The 17771-nt window shown below is 44.9% G+C and overlaps 1 protein-coding gene across 1 annotated transcript in view; it reads right to left on the bottom strand.

The window, feature by feature from the left end:
• The window catches only part of RBM6 (RNA binding motif protein 6), a 92281-nt gene extending 85522 nt beyond the window's left edge, over positions 1–6759 (bottom strand). The window contains exon 1 of the mRNA XM_045297713.1: positions 6693–6759. The gene's annotated coding sequence lies outside the window, so the exon portion shown is untranslated. The remainder of the gene's footprint in view (positions 1–6692) is intronic.
• Between the last annotated feature and the right edge of the window lie 11012 nt (positions 6760–17771).

Here is a 17771-nt window from a genome sequence, read left to right as displayed (position 1 = left end):
GCACAGCTGACCCTTCAACAGCCAGGTTTGAAGTGTTCGGGTTTGCTTATATGAGGCTCATTTAAGGTCATGGGATGCTCATCATCTCCACATGAATAATTCCTCTCTAGTAAAACAGTGATCGCTCACAATTTTCGTGTTTCTCATTGTGTTTCATGCAATACTGTAAATCCTGAATAATGCCATAGCACTCGTCCAAAGTGTCACCAGAGATGCTGGCAGTGCTCCCAAGCAGCAGAGAAAACGAACAGCATTATAAGAAAAGGTGTAGTGCTTGTTATGTACCTTAGATTGCAGTCTGAAGCTGTGGATGCAACATAAATGCATACGGCTTAAGAATCATCATTTTTAAAAGTGGGGGGCGGGGGGAGATTCATGAACCTTTATGCCAGCAGGCTCAAACACCATGCACTTTTAGTGAAATATTGTTTTATCTAGCATCAAAAATGCAGCTTTTATGTGTGTGCACAGCATATAATGCCTAACATAAAATCTGTTAACTGCTATCAATAAAGCTTTAAAAAAAAACTTCCATTAACAACAAACAGGCTATTGCTAGTTGTTTTTAGGGAGTCAAAAGTTCCACATGGATTTTCAACTGTGTGGGGTCAGTGACCCTAACCTCCACAATGTCTGTGGTCCTCTGTAATCGTAATGGCAACATTCAGTTTTGTTACATATTAAGGTAACCCTGAGCAGAATGGACCCAACAGTAACTGTTAAAGCACATTTAGTAAACATGTTCTGCACACCAGGGACTCTTCTAACATATTGCTTGTACTGTGTAAACTACACAACAACTTATGCAGTAGTTGCATTTCTTAACTTCATTTCACAGATAAAATGAAGTTGAGAGAGATTAGGTGTTAAGTCGTTCCCAACTCACAAAATATTTTAGTTAGAACAAGCTGTACTTACATTCATCCAGTATTTTGTTCTTTTTAGGGGGGGGAGTATATCTTATTGTAAGTATTATGTACTTCACACAACGCTTACAGCAGATAATTTGCTATTATGGTCAATCTCAGATGTAATATTTCCACATCCCAGAGACAAATATTGAATTTATAAAGATACTTCAAAAACAGGGTGGGAGTAGAGAGCTGTTTGGGCTTTCAAACTTGAGGAAGTGGGGGATAAAAGTATCATACCAAAAGCCCAAGGCTGATTCCTGTGAGATATAGGTCAGACATACCTCCTAGGAATCTCTAAGCTTATTCAATTCAAAACGGCAGTCATCCCTTCCTGGACACGCCCTACTCCAATGGGTTGGAAAAGTCATTGCAATGGTCACACAGAACTCACAGACCATACTGAAATAAACCATCCTGAGGTTTATTTGGGAAGTAACATTACAGAGTTCAGAATCAGGAACTCAGCATATCGTTCCTCCCTCAGGACAGTTCTCACCTGTGCCCTGGATAGGTCTCTGCTCAGGCAAATGTTAAAAACACTAAAGCCCTGCTATTAAGTGCCCAGAGGCATCCCACTCCACCTAAAAGCAGTTAGCTCTTTCACACCCACTGTGGCCACCTCACTCGTGGGTCAGAAAGCCCACCAAGCTGTCTCTAACTGGTTCCTCTGCCAGTGCTTCTCACCATCATCTCTTCTGGTACAGGTGTGCCTCCTGCATCTACCCTGTTTCCCCGAAAATAAGACAATGTCTTATATTAATTTTTGCTCCCAAAGATGCGCTAGGTCTTATTTTCAGGGGATGTCTTATTTTTCCATGAAGAATATGGTATACCTTGCAGAGGGGTAGTGGGGAGATGAGTCACTTAGGGTTCAGTATAGCAATAATGAAACCCACAACTTTCCTCTAGTTCTTAAATGCTTCCTCCCCCCAACTACCATGACCCCAATTCTGCCTTGCAGACCTGGTTAGACCAGAGGATGCACAGCGGTACAGATGGGAATTGGAAACGCAGGGAATCTAGGTCAGATGAACCTCTCAGGACCAGGGGTGGCAGTGGCGACACCAGGAGGGAAGGAGGGTGTAGAAAGGGGGAATTGATCACAGGGATCTACATATAACCTCCTTTCTGGGGGATGGGCAGCAGAGGGGAGGGTGAAGGGAGACGCCGGGCAGTGTAATATAAGATATAATAATTTATAAATTATCAAGGGTGCATGGGGAGGAGGGAGGAGGAATGGAGGGGGAGGGGATAAAGGAAAATGAGCTAATTCCGGGAACCCAAGAGGAAAGCGAATTTTGGGAATGATGAGGGCAACAAATGTATAGGTGTGCTTTACACAATTGATCTATGTATTGTGATGAATTGTATGAGCCCCAATAAATTGATTTAAAAAAAAGAATATGATACACATTTATTGTTTATTGTTTTATTAAAAGAGACCTCGCACTTCCTGTCTGCTCTGGCTGCACTGCAGCCAACAGTGAGCTGCTGTCCAGAGTCCAGAGTTACAGTAGCTTTGGGGGGACTTAATTTCGGGGGGATGCCTTATATTTCAGCAAGAGGCAAAACTAAGTAGGTCTTATTTTCAGGGGTGTCTTACTTTCAGGGAAACAGGGTAGGAAGGTCTCAGCACAGAATACTCCCTGTTCTTCTTGGGGGCAATGAGGGTCCCCTCTCTCTCTGCCTCTAGGATGGCTTAAAGCCTAACAGGATGGCAAAATTGACCAATCCTTTCCCTTAAGGCTCCAAACACCTATTCATAGTGTTCCACCCACACAAGTGTACTATGCACCTTATTTGCATTATTAACAAATTATTTAACCCATGTGGTAGGCCTCAAGTTCCTTATTTGCATAGTCCTATCCAATCATTTGGCAGGAATTACAAGACTATAGTGAGAAACTCACTGCCAGGAGTCAACTGACTCATAGTGACCCTATAGGACAGAGGAGAAGAACTGCCTCTGTGAGTGTCAAAGGCTAATTCTCCAGGAGTAGATCGAAAGCCTCATCTTTCTCTGACAGAACGGCTGCTGGTTTCAAACTGCTGGCCTTGCACTTAGCAGCCTAACAATCATTTTACCATCAGGATCATATAAAATCTGCTAATAAAAGGTCATAAAAATGGGAGTGGAGAGGAAATGAGGTCTTTGATTTACACTCAAGTACTCCCTCAACGCATGAACACTTTGTTCTAATAACCTAGCATTCTGTGATGCTCACCTTCCCGACACATCGCTAAAGACAAAATAGGTACATAAGCAAATGTGAAGAAAACTGAAGATGCCCAACTATCAAAAGATATAGCAGCTATCAAAAGATAAAGTGCCTAGGGTCTTAAAGGCTTGAAGATAAACAAGCAGCCATCTAGCTGAGAAGCAACAAAGCCCACATGGAAGAAGCACACCAGCCTGTGCGACCACGAGGTGTCCAAGGAAGCAAGCATCAGGCATCAGAAACCCAAACCAAAAAATCATCTCGAAGTGAATGGGGATTAAGCCCAGGTGAAGACAATTACAGCCCCTTACAGAAGGGTCACAGGGAGACAAACCAGGCAGGGTGCAGTATAGCACCGAGAACACACACTTTCCTCTAGTTCTTTAATGCTTCCCCCCACCCCTATCTTGACTACAATTCTACCTTACAAATCCAGCTAGACCAGAGCATGTACACTGGTACAGATAAGAGTTGGAAACACAGAAAATTAGGACAGATAAACCCCTCAGGACCAATAATGAGAGACCAGGAGGGGAAGGGAAAGGTGGGGGGAGAAAAGGGGAACCGATCACAATGATTGACATATAACCCCTCCCAGGGGGACAGACAACAGAAAAGTGGGTGAAGGGAGACAGCGGTCGGACGTGTAAGACATGGAAAAAATAAAAATTTATAAATTATCAAGGGATCATGGGGTGGGTGGGTGGAGTGAGCTGATACCAAGGGCTCAAGTAGAGAGAAAAGGTTCTAAAAATGATGATGGCAACTTTTGTGTACAAATGTGCTTGATACAATTGATGTATGGATTGTTGTAAGAGCTGTAAGAACCCCCAATAAAATTGGGGGGGAAAGAAAAAAAAGAACTGACTCATGATATAGAGTTGTGGTAATACAATCCTGGTACAAGTTGAGAACCATTTACACTGAATGAGAGGCAGAAATTCAAATTCTAACAGATCACAGATTCCCCAAAAGAATCTCACGGTGTAACTCTCTCACTGCCATCGACTTGATTCCCACTCACGGTGACCCGACCCTACAGGGCAGGATAGAACTGCCCCTTTCCAGTAACTCTTATCAGAGTAGAAAGCCTTGTCTTTCTCCTGCAGGGCGGCTGGTAGTTTCGAACTGCTGCCCTGTGGTTAGTAGTCGAGCGCCACCAAAACTCACAACGTAACCAAACTCACTACCTTGGAGTCAATGCCACCAAAACTCACAACGTAACCAAACTCACTACCTTGGAGTCAATGCCACCAAAAACTCACAACGTAACCAAACTCACTACCTTGGAGTCAATGCATAAACCCTATAAGACAGAACTGTCATTGTGACACTGTTCACTGTTTATGACAGTAGAAGTCCTGCTTTCTCCTCCCAGAGCGGCTGGTGGTTACCAACTGCCAACCTTCCGGACAGAAGTACGTGTAACCACTTTGCCACCAGGGCTCCCTCACAGTGTAAAAGGAGAGCTGTAAAAGGCCTTCATGGGTAGGGAGGGGGAAGAAATGGGGAGCTGATATCAGGGGTTCAAGTGGGAAGAGAATGCTTTGAAAATGATGATCACGGTATATGTGCAAATGTGCTTGACACAATGGTTGAATGTATGGATTGTGATAAGAGATGTAAGAGCCCCCAATAAAAGTACTTAATTAAAAAAAAGAAACCAGGAAATAAAAGTTAGAACAAATTTTAAAGTGGGGAAAAAGGGGCCTTAAGAAGACACTTGTTAAAAAAAAAAGATACTTGTTGACTAAGTGAATGATATCAATAATGTGTTGTAAGACCTAACAGATTGTAAGTACTAAGTACATAGCTAGATATTTCATAAAAATGCATTTAATTTTTCCACAACTTTCCAGTAGTTTGAATTTAATACAAACGCATCTGATGATCAACATCTGGTCATACACTTACATGTGGCAGCCCTCTCACTGTCATCAAGTCAATTCCAACTCCTAGGGAACCACTGAGACCAAAGGGAACTGCCCCAGTGGGTTTCCCGGGCTCTACAAAAATAGGCTGCCACATTTTTTCCAGAGTGGTTCCAAGCTGCGGACTTTTCAGTTAGAGAAACTGAACACTTAGCCAACTAGACAACCAAGCAACTCAAACCAAACCTGCCGCTGTCAAGTTAATTCCAACAAAAAGCAGTCCTATAAGGGAGAGTGGAAGGTAAATCTTCACAGAAGTAAACTGCCTCATTTATCTCCCTCAGAGCAGCTGGTGGGTTTGAACTGCCAACTTCACCATTAGCCAGTCAGTACTTAACACACTGAAGCTCCTCAAGTATAGCGACATCAGAGCATAACATACTCGAGTTTCTGGCTCAAAATGGGAAGGTTTAATAAGTGCCACACACACACACACAACTCTGTTTTTGAAAGGCTACAAGAACTTAGATCCAAAAGCCAGGAAAAATAAACCCAAGATTAGTAAAAAGAATTTTAAAAGAGTGCAAGGCTGTCCAGAAAACGAAGTCTGGTACCTCTTTTTATTTTAATTTTTTTCTTGGGGTGGGTGGGGGTGATAAATACGAAGACAACATTCAGGTCCAACTTCACTGCTTCAACAAATCGGTATCACTAGTAACCTTTGACATCGGCAGCCCTAAGGTCATTCGCCAGCTCTTGATGCCTCCCTGCAGTCCTCACAAGTTTGTTAATAGTGACATCATGCAATCATTCACACGTGGCGACTCTCTCCACAGGAAGTTGGAAACTAACAAACCTAGGGCACAATCCACAGTTCAGAAACACGAACCAGGTGACCTGGTGCCCCGGAACTCCTTCACTTAGATCTAGCAACTGACCCTCACAAGCCCAATGGGGCTATGCAAAAAAGTGCAATTATTTTTAGCTCTTATGCCCTGCAGGGCAGAGTCCTTCCTTTAAACGATGCATTCCGAGCTGAACCCAGGGGCAGATTGGCAACGCTAAATCGTGAATACAAAGTAACACCGCTCTCCCCTCCCACATTCGCCCAACGGCGCAGAACCCGCCAGACTACTCCTCCACCTCCAGGTTCCACAGCTCACGGGCTGCGGCTCCGAGTTTTCGCGCCCCGTGTCCGGCCCTGGCGAAGAAGCTGAGCCCAGGGTCCCTCTCAAGCGGTCTGTGCCTGACCACTGGTTCAGGTGCTCCCCAAAGCACCAACTGGGGGACGTAGATCCTACCGTTTCTCCAGGGGTCTCCAGAGGAAAACGAGAGAGGAGGAGACCGCCTGCGACGCCGCAGACGCGGAGCACCTAGCCCTAACTACGCGCCGCCCCCAACCCCGCAGCTGGACGCCCCGCAGCCAGGCGGTAATTCTGCCGCCCCGCCCAGGGCCCGTGACCGTTCCGGGGCGTTCCTCCCGCGGGCCGCGCCTCCCTCACCTCACCGCCGCTCGGGTTTTCCTCTTCCCGAGCGAGGCCGCGACGGCACCGCGACGCTGAAGCCGCGGCTTTGCGAAGGGCCGCGGCTTCCAGGCCTTGCGGGCCCGAGATGTTAACCGCGACCCAGCCTGCAGGCTGTGCCCCAGTTCATTCCGACACGCCCTCTCTCCTGTCCCGGGCCCTTACCGAGGCAGCGTAGCCCCCGGGCCCGCTCCTCTCTTCAGCCGCCGCCACCGATCCAGGGCCGCGGAGACCGGAACTTCCTCCGCGCCGGGCCGCTGCCTCCACAAAGGCGCTACGCCGCCGCCTTCCGCGCTTGGCCCGCTGGGAAATGGAGTTCCGTGGTCGGGCAGACCGACTCCAATCCCGCCGTGCCTCGCGCGGGTGGGGGTGTGGCTTGCCTTTGGAGGCGGGGCATGAGGGTTTGCTGGTGGCCGCTATCCAATTGGAAGGCGTGTCGCCCCTATGCGCGGAGCTTGCTGGGGGCTGTGGTTAGCCACTGCCCACTCTCGCAACAAAGCTCTGGGTTTGAGCTGGGCGCGCTGTCTCTGATAGTTTCGCCTGCTGTGTGATCGCTCCCGGTGACGTGTGGCTACAGCCCTGGCTTGCCTACTTTGAAGCCTCGTTATAGTCCATTATGGAACTCTGATGCATCGCACTTACGCGTTGGGCTGCTTGCCCCCAGGTCAGCAAGTTGAAACCACCAGCTGCCCCGCAGGAGATAGGGTTTTCTACTCCCCTAAAGAGTGACAGTTTGAGGACCTAATGTCGGGGGTTTAAATGGAGAGAAAATGTTTTGAGAAACGATGTACAAATACGCTTTACACAATTGATGTGTGTATGGATTGGGATAACAGTTGTATGAGCCCCTAATAAAATGTTAAAAAAAAAAAAAAGTGACAGTTTTCGGAAACCCACAGGGGCATTTCTACCCTGTCCTTAGGGTCGCTGTGAGCCGGCATTGAGTGTTTTGGGTAGTCCATTAGCGTGAGAGTACCGGAGCCTTCTACCTAAACTAAGTGGGCTAGGCTGCGCGTATTTCCCAATCCCAAGGAACTAAACCCTCTGGCGGGAAACCTGAGGAGAGAAATAAGAGAGGCACTTGAACTTTAAAAACCAGAGTAGGAGGCCCGTCCTTTTTTCCTAATGAGAAGTTTCCAAATTAAGCGGCCCCAGATCAAGAATACCAGGTGGCCAGCATTCATGTTAAAGGCTCAGTAAATCTGGCCAAGAATGACTTCTCTAAGGTCACAAAGAAGCATGAATTCCCTCTCAGTATCTCCTCCCAGCTTATGCAAGGCCAGCTTCAAGCTCCAGGTGGGTTTTTAACGATGGAAAAGCTTGCTAGTCCTACCCACCTGAACTCCCTCATCAGTAAATCCTCAGGAAAGGTAAACTGATTTTAAGGTCTAAATTCAACATCATTGGGTCAGTGAAGTCTACTGCAAGAAAAACCCATAAAGCATTATACCCCATAAAGCAGGGGGGCTGGGGTTGTTGGGTTGAATAGTCTTGAGGTGCTTAACCAAGGTTAGCAGTTTGAAACCACCAGCAGTTCAGAGGGAGCAAAATGAGGCTTTCTAGTCTCATAAAGATTTACAGTCTTGTAAACCCACAGGGGCAGTTCTACCCAGTCCCATAGGGCCGCTGTGCGTTGGCATGGAATCCATTGCTGTGAGTTTGGATTTTTGGTTTTGGTCCTACTCTGTAGGTACCTTATAGTAAACTTTGTTGTCCTAGCAGTGGTGGCAGTGGGAGTGGTTATTGGAGACAGTAAATAACCTAAACAAAATATAAAACCTATGTAGTTTTAAGTGCTACAGAGAAAAATAAGGTTGGCAAGGAAGGGAGATGAGTTCCAGGGGAGAACAGCAAGGGCAAAGGCAATGTGCACATGACTGAAATTTTCGAGCAACAATGAGTCTTGAACAGGGTTAAGGGTCTGAAACAATTGTTTCCAGGGAAAAGTGAAAGGAGCTAAATTAACAAGTACCTAAGCTGCTAAGATGAGTTTAGTTTCTAAAAGGAGGCAAGAAAAAAGGCTGGTGGTGTCGAAGTGAACCACTTGGCTGCTAGCCGAAAATTCTTCAGTTCACCCTCTTGCGGCTCTGCAAGAGAAAGATGGAACAGTCCGTTTCCACAAACATCACAGCTTGGCAAGCCCCAAGAGGGCAATTCTAAGGGCAGCTATGTCTCATAGGGACTCTATGTCCTATAAACTCACTATCAGAATCAACAACAATGGGTTTAGTTTTTTAATTTAAGCCATTAACGGGTTCTGCTATTGCGATGTCATATTTAGACCAATAACTAACCTTATATGGTTGCCACATAACCACCTCTTGAGTTAGTTTGTTATATATATATACCACATGGGTTATATATGTGGGCACAGTGTTTGGGCATGTTGTATGCAAAAATACAATAACCCAACTATAGAAGGATGGTGATTAGACCACCACGGCCACGGTGAAAACAAGGGCCATGTTGGACTGGAATGAGAGAAAAAAGGGAAGAATTCAAGAGGAGTGGATTTTGATGGGCAGAAGAGAAGCTTAATTTTTGATGCTTAGAACACAAGTAAGGAACCCTGGTGGCATAGTGGTTACAAGTTGGGCTCCTAACTGCAAGGTCAGCAGTTCGAAACCACCACAGCTCTACTGTAGAAAGACAGGGCTTTCTACTCCCACAAAGAGTTACAGTCTCAGAAACTCACAAGGGTTTCTGAGGCCCTGGTCCTCTAGGTTCACTGTCATTCAATGGAAGTGAATTGGGAGTTTGAGTAGACAAGTAAGATGTGGAGTTGGCAACTGGATACATCAGTCTGGAGTTCAGGGGAAAGCAATGGCCAGGCATCGAAAGAAGTGGGCCTAGATGAAGTGACAAGGGAATAAGGGAGTGAGTATAGACAAGAGAGCAAAATTTGAGTCATCAACCTTGAGACGCACCACCACCACCAAGAGATTCCAAGAAAGAGGAGCAACTATTCTGATGTGTGGGTACTTTGACTTTGCTTCTCAAACGAGGCCATCCTTATTAGTGAGTCTTAACTGGTACTGTCCACCACTTGTCTGTCAGTTTGTCATACTGCAGTGGCTTGTTTATTGCTGTGATGCTAGAAGTTTTGTCACTGGTATTTTAAATGCCAACAGGGCCACCCAGAGTGAACAGGTTTTAGCAGAGCTTCCAGACTAAATAGGCTATGAAGAAGGTCTAGGCTGTCCACTGAGCAATTAACCACTGAAAGCCTTATGAAGAGCAATGCCACATTGCTGGGCACTGAAAACCTCTGAACAGCAGCAGAACACTGTCAGAGACAGTGCCAGGTGAGCCCCTCAGGTCAGAAGGCACTCAGACTACGACTGAGGAAGAGCTGCCTCCTCAAAGTAGAGTTGACCATATGACTTAGATGGAATACAGCCTACAGGAGTAAAGCTTTCAGAACCTTCATTTGCTGAAGGGGCATGACTCAAAATGAGAAGAGACAGCTGCAAACATCTATTAATAATTGGAACCTTTAGAAAATGATGGTAACATATGTATAAATATGCTGGATACAATTGATGTGTGGATTGTTATAAGAGCTGTAAGAGCCCCCAATAAAATGATCTTTAAAAATAAACCAATAAACAGTTGGAACTTAAAATGCACAAAGTAAAAAATAAGTAAATAAATTATTTTAAAACGCAAAAAGTATGAGTCTTGGAAAATTGAAAGTCATCAAAAATGAAATGGAACACATAAAGATTGATATCCTAAAAAAAAAAAAAAAAAAGATTCTAAGCAATAGTGGGCTAAAATGAACTGGTATTGACCGTTTTGAATCACACAGTCATATGGTTTACTTATTGGGAATAACAAAGTCAAGGGCAATAGCATTGCATTAATCACCCAAAAGGACATTTCAAGATCTATCTTGAAGTACAATGCTGACTGTGCTAGGATTATATCTATCTGCATACAAAGGAATCTAGACAATATAACTATTATTCAAATTTATGCACCAGCCACTATAGCTGGTGATGAAGAAATTAAAGAATCTTACCAACATCTTCAGTTTGCATCTTGATGGCCTGTTTGATCAATTTCAGTGACAATTATTGGGGATTGGAATGTGAAAGTTGGAAACGAAGGAATAGTAGTTGGGAAAATAAGGAATTGATAGAAACAAAGCTGGGGATTGTATGACAGAATTTGCAACAACACAAAAGAGGACTACACACATGGACTTCTACAGATGGAATCCACAGAGATCAAACGGACGGCATCTGTGAGAAGACACGATACAGAAGCTAAAATGATGTTGGAGCTCGCTGTGGGACAGATCATCAATTGCTCATATGTAAGTTCAGGTCAAAACTGATGAAAATGTATCCCACCTGAACTTCAAGAACACTCAAAAACAGATTTGACATGTTGAACACTGGTAAGAGAAGATCTAAAAAATAATAGTAATTAATTAATTAATTAGTTTTTAAAGAGAAGATCTAATGAGCTGTGGGAGGTCAGTAAGAGAAGGAAACATAGAAGATCTAAATGGATGTCAGGAGAGACTCTGAAACTTGCTCCTAATTGTAGAGTAGCTAAGGCAAATGGAAGAAATGAAGTCAAGGAGCTGAACAGAAAATGTCAAAGGGTAACTGGAGAATTTTACTTTTAAAATATTATCATGAAATGTAGAAAGACCTAGAGTTTAAAAAACCAAAACGGAAGAACACGTGCAGCATATCTTAAACTCCAACTACTAAAAAAAGAACTCAAGCCTCGAGTTGTAATACTAAAAGATTCGAGGGGAAGATACTGAACGATGCAGGAAGCATCCGGATGGAAAGAATACACAGAGTCACTTCTACCAAAAAGAACTAGTCAACATTCCGCCATTTCAAGAGGTAGCATCTGAGCAAGAACCGGTGGTACTGAAGAAAGAAGTCCAAGCTGCACTAAAGACATACGCTAAAAACAAGGCTCCAGGCATTGATGGGATACCAATTAAAATGTTTCAACAAGCTAATGAAGCACTAGAAGTGCCCGCTCATCTATTTCAAGAAATTTGGAAGACAGCTACTGACCAACTGCCTGGAAGAGAACCATATTTGTACCCATTCCAAAGAAAGGTGACCCAACAATCTCAAATTACAGAACAATATCATTAATATCACATGCAAGAAAAATTTTACTGAACATCATCCAATAACGGTTGCAAGCAGTACATCGAGAAGGAGCTGCCAGATGTTCAAGCCAGATTTAAAAGAGCACATGGAACAAGGGATACTATTGCTGTCAGATGGATCTTGGTTGAAAGCAGAGAAGACCAGAAAGATGTTTACTTGTGTTTTCTTGAGCATGCAAAGGCATTCAACTGTGTGAATCATAACAACCAATGGACAGCTTTGAGAAGAATGGGAATTTCAGAACACTTAATTGTGCTTTGGCAGAACGTGTACATGAATCAAGAGGCAGTTATGTGAGCAGAACAATGGACTATTGCATGGTTTAAAATCAAGAAAGGTGTGCATCAGGATTGCATCCTCTCACCATACTTACTCAATCTGTATGCGGAGCAAATCATCAGAGACACTGCACTACATGAAGAACATGTGGCAGCAGAACCGGAGGAGAGCTTGTTAACCACCTGTGATGTGCAGATGACACAGCTTTGCTTGCTGAAAGCGAGGAGGACTTGAAGCACTTAATGACGAAGATCAAGGGCTGCAGCCCGCAGTATGGATTACAACTTAATGTAAAGAAAACCAAAATCCTCACCAAGCCTGGACCAGTAGTTAACATCATGATAAATGGAGGAAAGATTGACGTTGTCAAGGATATCAACTTGCTTGGATCCACAACGAATGTTTATAGAAGCAGCAGTCAAGAAATCAAAGGGCCCCTTGCATTGTGTCCTGTGGGTGAATCTGCTGCACAAGAACTCTGAATTTAAAGTGTTGGAAAGCAAGGATGTTACCTTGAAGACTAAGGTATGCTTGATCCAAACCATGGTATTTTTCTTGCCTCACACACATGTGAAAGTTGGACATTGAATAAGGAAGATCAAAGAGGAATCAGTGCATTTGAATTATGGTGTTGCAAAGAATGTTGAAAGTACAATGAACTGGCAAAAGACCACACAAATCTCTCTTAGAAGAAGTAGAGCTAGAATGCTCCGAAGAGGCAAGGACGGAAAAATCTCATCTCACTGTGGACATGTTAGCAGGAGAGACCAGCCTCTGGAAAAGGACACTCTGCTTGGTAAAGTGGAGGGGCAGTGAAAAAGGGGGAGACCCTCCGCAAGATGGACTGACACAGAGACTGCAACCGTGGGCTCCAAATATAGCAACAATCGTGAGGATGGTGCAAAGCTGTGCAGCGTTTCACTCTGTGGTACAGGGGGTCACTGTGAGGCAGAACTGACCCAACAGCACCTAACAACAGCACCAAATAGTACTGTAGTCTGTACGGTACTAATCACACGCCCACTTTCCTTGGATAACCATAATGACTCCCCTTTACCACACTATTAAGGAACCCTGGTTAAGTACTTGCGGCCAACCCAAAGCTTGTTGGTTTGGACCTGCCAGTTGCTCTGCAGAAAAAAACAGATGTGATCTGTGCCTGTAAAGATGAGAACTTAGGAAACCCCCTGGGGAAGTTCTACTCCAAGGATCCCTGTGAGTTAGAATCCGCACTCGACAGCATTTAACATCACACTCTATGCCTGGCATTGTGCTGGTACCTCACTATCTCATTTAATCCTCACAATGACCATATGATGTGATATCCTTTCTATAGTCAAGGAGTGTGTTAGCCTGAGTTGACTAGAGAAACAAATTCATAGACACTCATATATGTATGAGTGTTTTACATAAAAGAGTAATTGTATATTGAGAAAATATCCCAACCCAGTCCAGATCAAGTCCAATATTAGCCCATAGGTCCTATACTAGTCCATAAATTCTTCTTTAGACTCACACAGCCATGCAATGATGCTGAATGCAGGAAGATCACAGGCCAGTGGGTGGAAAGTCTTATGGATCCAGTGGCAGTGGAAGCATTTCAGTGCTGGCATGGGTCTCCATGTGGTTCCTCCAGTTCCAGGGCTCTCGCTTAGTCAGCATACCTCCATCTTGCTTGTCATCAGGAACGCCTTGCAGGGAGTGTGGGTCTGGCCTCCAGTGAGCTATTTATCCCCATAGCTCCTCCAAATGAGGTCATCAAGCTGTGACCTGATTGACAGGCTAAACTCCACCCCTTCAACCACCCATCTGTCACTGATGGATCCAGTTGCTCTGATGCTGAACAGGTTTCATCAGAGCTTCCAGATGAAGATGGAGTTGGATCGTGTTGGACCAATCCCCTTATACATGGGATCTCTACCAGTGGGGGGGGGGGGCGGGGGTCAATTCGATGGTACCTAGTACCAACAGAGGAAGAGAGAGAGAATTTTATTTGATGGAATTGAATCACGCAGTTGAGGTTTACTAGGCAACAGGCTGGAAATTGTCAGCCTTGTGCCTGAAATGGGTCCACCAGGCAGTGGCTATACATCCCAGAAGGTTATCTTCAGTCTGGACAGAATCCTCCCGTAAGAAAATGCAATTTGAGGAAAACTGCCTTCAATTGATTGGCTGAGACTTGCCCACAGTATGAAGATCATCTGCCTTACTTAAAATCATCTGATTTTAAATGTTAATCATATGTGAATGCCTACATAGCAATATCTAGCTAGTTTGACCAAGCTACTAATCACCCTAGCAGGGCCAAATTGACACAAAATCAACCATCAAAGACATGATCAAATAAGAGATTGGAAGAAAGGGACATTCGGATGATACAGCACAACAGGTGAATTTTCCAAGCTGCCTTATCAGGTATTGCAAAGTGACAAAGACAAGAAGGAAAATCACTTCAAAATTTCCAGGGAAGGCCTGAACATTTTTTCATAGTTTCAGAATGTTCCCCATTAGGTATTTTGTGGTCTGAAAGAAAAAAAAAAAGTGGTGTGGCCGACGTGTCTGACCTCCTCTCTCAAATCTTATTACCAAATAATAAGCCGCCATCCCTCCCGTGGCAATTTCTATGTCTCTACTGGCTTCCATTATTCCTTGCAGTGGCCACACAGAACTCACAGACAAGACTCACGATGATGGAATCTATTAAAGCAGTAACAGTCCAATTCAGGATCAGAGAAGACTCTGGATATAGTTTGTGATCCGGACAGCCTCTTGTCAGCCAGGCCTGCAGGCAAGCAATCCTTGACGCTGCCTCTGCCCTTCTCTAGCAAGCGTTATTAAGTTCTTTGAGCTCTGCTGATGAGTACCCAGACGCACCCCACTCCATCCTAAAGTCTTGGCCAGAGGCAGCCAGCTCTGTCAGCCTGTGGGTTGACGAACCTCGCTGTGTCATGTGCCCAAAGCGCTCCACTGTCCTAGCCAGTCTCCTGTTCTGTGGGTCAGGAAGTCCACTATGTCAACTCCTGGGTCTCCTGCTTTTGCTGCCCCCCCCCCTTTCTTCTCACAGTCTCATGCAGGGACTGCACTTTCAAAAGACGTGCCCCACTCCGGTCTCTTCCTTTTGTGATAGTCATGGGGGCCCCTATCTCCTCTGGGATTGGCTCTTTGAACTGTGGCAGGATGACAAAGCTGACCAACCCCTTTGTTAGAGTTTGGTATGCTTAATTTGCATAATATTCCTCCCCCCCAAAAAAGTGTCATGCATCTTATTTGAATGATTAGCAATATGTCCAATCCCCTTGGTGGGCCATAACACCTTATTTGCATAGCCCCATCTAATCGTTTGGTGGAAGTTACGTAGACTATAGCTAGAAGGGCCATCTTAACTAATTCCCTATGCTGCAATGTTAAAGATACTAGAATGTATCTCATTGAAGAATTTGCCCCAAGTTACATAAGAAGAGAGCCATGGGGCTGGGACTAGATCTAGGGCTTACTCATTTTATTTACTAATCATTTTACTGGGGGCTCTTACAGCTCTTACCACAATCCATACATCCGTGTGTCAAGCACATTTGTACATCTGCTGCCATCATCCTTTTCAAACATTTTCTTTTTACTTGAGCCCTTAGTATCAGCTCAATTTCTTCCTCCCTTCCTCTCCCACCCTCCGTCCCTCACGAACCCTTGACAATTTATCAACTATTATTATTTTCATATCTTATACCAACTACCGTCTTCCTTCACCCATGTTTGTTGTTAGTCCCCCTTGGGGTGGGGGGCAGTTATACGTCAATCATTGTAATTGGTTCCCCCTTTCTCCTCTTATCATCCCCCTACCCTCACGATATCACTCCCATTATAGTTCCCATTATAGTTCCTGAGGGTCACCTGTCCTTGGATGCTGAGTTAGTTAATTGTGCCAGCCTGGCTGATAATCACATGTGGGGCTAATTGAAAGACGGAGGGATAAATGGGTGGTGAGCCTCACCTTTGTTGTTCTCGGGTCTCTTGTTTTGTGATGGTCGCACTGGGTGCAGCTGCCTTAGCAGCTCCCTGCTTCAGCTTGCAAGATTGACGTCCTACAAGACATCTCCAAGGAGAAGCCACATGGACCTATCCCGATGCAGCCCTGGGTGCTGGAGCAGCCATGTGGAGACCCCTGCTAGTGCTGAGATGCTTATTCGTTTACTGACTCAGCTTTCCTCCTACAGTCGGCATCATTGCCTCTGTTTTGTGAAGTAGAGGACTTTGTGGACTGGTGTTGGGTTAATGGGTTAATGTTGTACTTGTGGGCTTGGGCAGCATTGGGTTGGGATGTTTTCGTGATGCACGTTTCCTTTACATAAAACTCTCTCTTATACATGAGTCGCTGTGGATTTATTTCTCCAAAGTACCCAGACTAATACAGATGCCCTGTGTGGTGAGCTCTTTCTCTGTACCAGTGCACATGGTCTGGTCTAGTTGGATTTGTAAGGTAGAACTGGGGTCCTGATATTTGGGGGGAGGAAGCACTAGAGGAATGTTGTATGTTCCATAGGTGCTATACTGCACCCTGTCTCTTCCTTGGGACCCTTCTGTGAGAGGATGTCCAATTGTCTGTGGCGGGCTTTGGGGCTCTACCCTGCTCCCTACCCCCCGGCTTATTCCTTTTAAACACAATTTACTCACCACAGTGCCTCAGGTTCTGAAGTCCCCACTACAGCTACAGGGATACAAAACTTTGGGGAAGACCAGAAGGTCCCACCGCTGCACTCGCCCAGCCCAGCTGGTCCTCACTGCTGCTATTGCGGAGAGGACTTCCTGGGTCCATGAAAACAGACAAAGCTCAGGCAAAGCAGGAAGCGGAGGCTCCAAGAACCCCCTGGCCTGGAGACCCATCGGAAGTGCAGGAGGTTGTTTGTGGCAAAGCTCAGGCTCTAAGAAGCCCCATTCAGGGCAAATGAGTAGTCATGGGACTGTGACTGCTGCTTTTGATAACAAATACTGTGACTCCATTTATTGTTCTTCCCAAAACACAAGATCTGTTTCTTGATCTATAGGAAAAAATGCTCGTGGAAAAGAATTGTCCCAATATTGAAATATAAGTCGACGGTAAATGAAAGTGGAGTTTCACATAATCACCTTAAGTAAATAATCCTAATAATTAGCCTCATAGGTTTGTTAGGTGAGAATGTCCTAGTTACAAGTATTAGCCAGAAGCCTAAATGGTTGATGGCACATTTGCTTAGCTAAGTAGATGGAATCTTTCAGGATAACAGTGATGCTAACTAGTGGAGCTGAGTGAGACTGGCAGAAACTCAGAAACTCACATGAAGGCTGCCCAGAAGATTGGTTAGGTATGTGAAGGAACTTGGAGTTTGTCTTCCTTGGTGATCAATGCCATAAACTGTAGCCTGGAATTTCTGTACCAAACATAGTATGAGATCTTGGTTTGTTCTGGCAGGATTAACGGAGCAAAACTAGATAAACTATAGGATAGCCTGGACTCCGGCGTTAAAACCAAACTCACTGCCATGAAGTCGATGCCAACTCACAGCAACCCCATAGGACAGGGTAGAATGGCCCTGGTGAGTTTCTGAGCTGTAACTCTCTATGGGAGTAGAAAGCACGTCTTTCTCCCTCAGAGTGGCTAGGGGTTTTGAACTGCTGACCTTGAGGACTGCAGCCCAAATGTAACCGCTGTGCCAACAGGGCTCCTTCTGTCATCCATACATATAGCCTTCTGCAAACCAGCTGTTTAAACTTTAAGCTCTGGTACCATTCCCTCCTTGAGATTTGGTTTTATTATTTACAGTCCTTGGATCATAGAGGCTGG

The sequence above is a fragment of the Echinops telfairi genome, unplaced genomic scaffold, assembly GCF_000313985.2.
Source record: "Echinops telfairi isolate 266 unplaced genomic scaffold, ASM31398v2 ScPeMD7_7420;HRSCAF=8458, whole genome shotgun sequence".
In the NCBI taxonomy this organism is placed as follows: Eukaryota; Metazoa; Chordata; class Mammalia; order Afrosoricida; family Tenrecidae; genus Echinops; species Echinops telfairi.
The sequence above is the reverse complement of the archived record's forward strand: the minus strand, read 5'-3'. Positions and strand labels throughout refer to the sequence as shown.